A 4,854-nucleotide genomic window follows, 5' to 3' on the forward strand; every position below is an offset into this window, starting at 1 on the left:
AACCTGAGCAGACAGAAGGGCCCACAGCACCCCTGAGCTGACACCAACAGGCTCAGTAAGCCATAAGGCCCAACCAACCAATGAGCTACTTACAACCAGGCACAGTTCTTAAGATTGCCTAAAGGGAATATTCCTTACATCTCCATACTCCCTCACTCTGCCCTATAACTATAGCCCCTCACCACCACCTCGTGGTAGATGGTCTCTCCTTTGCTGCCATGCCCACTGCTCCCTGGCTCCCTGGCAGTATATTCAATAAACTTCCACCTCTTTTGTTCTGCCTTGGGTGAATTCTTTCACTGCCCACTCTGCCAGCCCCCACTCACTCCAGACACCCCATAATAACTGTGTGTGAAAAGTAAAGTATGACTTTTTTCTAGAATAAGAAAAAGGAGGAAAAACATAAATGGATATAAAAGGTATGGTAGAAGGTTTGTGGAAAAGAAATCTTGGAAAAAGAAATTTATGTGTGGGCCAGCTGGCAATTGGAATGGATTTATTTTTTAAGGAATGTATCATAAGTACACTGAAGTCTAATCGAATTTGATTCTCTGTTAAAAGGACAGGGTTTATTTGGTGTGTGGGGTTTTTTTGTTTTGTTTTGTTTTGTTTTGTTTTGTTTTGTTTTGTTTTGGGGGGGTTTGAGATTATCCATCTGTTCTTAATAAGAAATTGTAAAAAAAAAAATTTTTTTTCTTTATCCTTCAAGTAATCGGCCTAGAAAACAAAAAACTTGTACCTTACCAAAATAATGTACTGTGATTCATATCTTTATTAGGTCTTTGATTACTTAAAATCTAGTCTTCTCAATATTAAAAGACGTAAGCTTTTGTTGTTGTTCTTTTTATAGCTACGAAAATTTCTGTATTTCTTCAGTCTTTAACGTCACTTTGATTAAATGGATATGTTTTGTATTGTTTCATGGTGACCTATGATCCTATCTGATCAAGTGTTTTAAAACCTTTTGATATTTTTGACAAACTTCTCAAAAACAAATTCTTTTGGGGGGGTTCTTTTTTTAAATTTAAATTCAATTAATTAACACAGAGTGTATTGTTAGTTTCAGAGGTAGAGTTCAGTGATTCATCAGTGATTACATATTGTGTTCTTAATGCCCATCACCCAGTTACCCCATCCCCCATCCACCTCCCCTCCAGCAATCCTCAGTTTGTTTACTATGATTAAGAGTCTCTTATGGTTTGTCTCTGTCTCTGATTTTGTCTTGTTTTATTTTTCCTTGGTTTGTTTCTTTTAGTAACCAGAATCATGCTGTATGTATTTCTCTTTGTTGTGCTTGTTGGAGATGTTCTCAGCCTAGCACACTCCTTTAATCTATTATATATTCCACAGAATTAGTGTCACTATTTGGGTTGCTTCATTCCGCTTTAGGCACAAACTTGAGCACAGGGGATGGAATTTGAGGGGAAGAGTTTCAGTTTAAATCCTTGTCCATCTGAGGTGAAGGCATGTTGAGCTGGTACTGAGCAGTTGGCAGGCAGTGCATGTTGACTCAGGCAGGAGCGTGTCTGGACTGTGGATTTGGGACTCAAAACAAAAACTAGTTTTTTTTCTGGGAAACTCTATCTCTCCTATTCTGAATGAAAGCCTTGCTGGATAGAGTATTTATGGCTGCAGATATTTTTCCTTTTAGCACTTTGATTATATCATGCTACTCTCTTCTGGCGTGCAAAGTTTTTGCTGAAAAAATCCTCTGATAGCCTTATGGGGTTTCCCTTGTATGTAACTGCTTTCCTATTTCTTGCTGCTTTCAAAATTCTCTACTTTGACCATCTTATATACTTTGTGTCTTAGTGTAGACTTCTCTGGTTTGGTTTTGTTGGGGGCTTTCTTTGCCTCCTGGATCCGGATTTCTCTTTCCCTCCCTAGATTCAGGAAGTTTTCAGCTATTATTTCTTCAAATAAATCTTTTGCCCCCTTTTCTCACTCTTCTTCTTCTGGGATCCCTATCATGTGAATGTTCTGCTTGACACTGTCACTGAGCACCCGGGTCTATTCTCAGTTTGCATATATTTTTTTTCCCTCTTGTCTGCTTAGCTTGATTACTTTCCATTACTATGTCTTAATCAGGTTGCTGATCCATTCTTCTATTTTTTTCTATGTTTGCTATTTATTCCAGGTGGTCTATTTTTATTTTCATTTAGTGAGTTCATTATCTCTAATTGGTTCTTTTCTAGGTCTCCTATCTCTTTGTGGAGGGTCTCATGGAGGTCCTGCCCTCCTTTCTCAATTCTAGTGAGTATCTCTATAAGCATTACTTTAAATTTGCTATCAGACATATTACTTACCTCCATTTTGTTTAAGTCTCTTGCTATGATTTTGTTCTGCTCTTTCATTTGGGACATATTCCTCTGTCTCCTCATGTTGTCTATTGCTGTGTCTGTTTCTATGTGTTAGGAAAGTCAGCACTTGAAAGTAGTGGCTTTATGAAGAAGAGGTCTTGTAGTTCCCCACAGTGCAATTTCTCCTTTTCACCAGAAAATGATACTTCAGAGGTGTCTCCTATGTGTGTTGCTACAGGGGTGTCCTACTGTTGTGTCAGAGCTGTGTTTGCCTTTGGTCCAGCCTGTGATGGCTCTTTGCCTATTGTGGGCAGAGTTTGGTGCCTGTGGTGTTAGTGGGCCAGGGTGGGGCTGCCTTGGGCTTGAGTTGACTAAGACCAGGTGTTTGCCAGAGATGAAGTAGCACCTAGCTGCAGAGCACTTTCCCTGTGTTGTCCCCTGAGAAGTTTTTACTGGTGGGTAGGGCCAGCAGTCAGACCAGCTGCCTGCCCCAGCCCACTGCTGGGGTCACAGTCAGACTGGTGTGTGGTTATCTTCCCTCTCCCTGGAGCAGGACTCACTTTGGAGTGGTGTTGACCCTTGTCTGGGCTGCTTCCACACTGCCAGGCATGTGGCTCTGCTTTAATGGGATCTTACCAAGAGGGTATCAGAGTGGGTGGATCCAGTTTGCTGTGGCCTCTTGTCTATGTCGGGCTGCAGAGAGTCTGTTCTGCCAGTCTTTGGGTCATTTTCTGGGGTTATTTATGCTGATGTCGGTGTTCTCTAGGTGGTCATGTGGCAAGAGGTGAGCCCAGGGTCCTCCTACTCTACCATCTTCCCAGCAGCCTCTCAAAAAACAAATTCTAAATGAAGACTTTTTGACCTCAAACTAACTATGGGATTTTCTAGAGGATGTTTGGGAACATTTCAAAAGAATTGTTCTCTTGCCTTATAAAAAGAAATCAAATTAATTAGACTTATTTCATATGTTAAATTACGTTGAAAGTATGGTCAAGTGAGAAGTGATGTTTAACCTTCTTAGGTTATATTTGTATATGTTTTAATATAAATGTTCCAGAAATTGTATAGAATTCCTAAAAATCTGTCATGGTATAATGTTATTAGTCATAATTCCAGTTATCATCTTAAAATGTTAAATAAAATTTGTGTCAATTGCATTATAAGTAACTCTCGTGAGTTCTTTAACCATGGCCATTTTAAAATATTTTACAATTTATAGACAATTATTGTTTTACTTTAAAGTGTTTGCAAAAGCAAGATTCACTGATGGTCCTACCAAGTCCTCTTGACTACTAACACTGCTGCCAAATTACAAGGTGTCAAACCTCCAGTCCATATTTCAAAACTGAAGAAGGACCCACCTGAAATTTGGTTTTGCACAGATGCTGGAGAGCTCTAAATCAAATTGATGAGGAAGAGACGTAGCCAGTATTGAGGAAGGCTGCTTCCACCTAAGGTGTTGGATTAAGAACATTTTTTTTCCTTTCTTTTTCCCTCTCTGGCCATCCTTTCCTAACTCTTACACCATGAAGATATTTTTCCACCTTTTCTTCTGGCTCTTGCCTGGCAAGATAATGCCATTATTTACATATCTCAGGCTATTGCAAGGTTGGTGGGCGGTGGGGGGGCTTGGTAATCCAACTTCCAAATGATTGTTAGAAATACCATGATGGTAGTGGTTCTGTAGTTGTCACACACTTCTGATTCCCAATGCCTCAGCTTCACTGGGGCACTCAGCTCCCTCTCTATCATGTTAGCCTCCTTAACCCTGGGGGGCCATTTCTTACTGTAAGGGAAAGATCAAGGTCTGTGACCAAAGCTATAACTACCTGGCTCTGAATTACCTACTTGTAGAACAAGAAGGAATTTGTGCAATAATCGATAATATCTATGGTATCTGGATAAACACTTCTGGGAAAGTGGAGACAAAGTTACATGAAATACATAAAGAGGACAACTAACTTAAAGAAATATCCCCTTCTTTGGGATCATTTCTTGACTTACTTAATTCTAGCTGATTTGGTTCATGGAGACCCTGGCTCAGGAGTGATCTTCAAACTAAGGGTATCATTTTACTGGTAATAACTACTACTTTCTCCTTAATACACTGCATTCCCTCAAAAGTTTTAAATGCATGTGGGCAGCCATTGACTGGGTGATAGATGGTCTCCGACCAATGAAACAACAAAAGAAAACAGAAGAATGTAACCAGCTCCAATAATACAACTTGACATCATTTCTTGTGAATATTACACTGAGACCCCCAGAGGCAATGATACCTAAGAGTCACACTAAGGCCAATATTTTTTACAGATTTTTTTCTATCTATCTATCTATCTATCTATCTATCTATCTATCATCTATCTATCAAGAGAGAGAGAGCACCAGGAGGGGGAGGGAAAGAGGGAGAGAGAATCTCAAGCAGACTACCCACTGAGCACAGAGCCTGACATAGGGCTCTAGCTCACAACCCTGAGATCATGACCTGAGTCAAAACCAAGAGCTGGACACTTAACCAACTGAGCCACCCAGACATCCCTAAGGGCAATATTTT

The 4,854-nt window shown here is 40.0% G+C and overlaps 1 long non-coding RNA gene across 1 annotated transcript; it reads left to right on the top strand.

The window, feature by feature from the left end:
- Nucleotides 1-1,127: 1,127 nt before the first annotated feature.
- Nucleotides 1,128-3,457, top strand: LOC121104572. The gene is made up of 2 exons (XR_005836877.1): nucleotides 1,128-2,253; nucleotides 3,067-3,457. It is a non-coding gene; the product is annotated as an uncharacterized LOC121104572 (long non-coding RNA).
- Nucleotides 3,458-4,854: the final 1,397 nt, after the last annotated feature.

The sequence above is a fragment of the Ursus maritimus genome, unplaced genomic scaffold (genome assembly GCF_017311325.1).
Source record: "Ursus maritimus isolate PB19 unplaced genomic scaffold, ASM1731132v1 scaffold_22, whole genome shotgun sequence".
Taxonomy (NCBI): domain Eukaryota; kingdom Metazoa; phylum Chordata; class Mammalia; order Carnivora; family Ursidae; genus Ursus; species Ursus maritimus.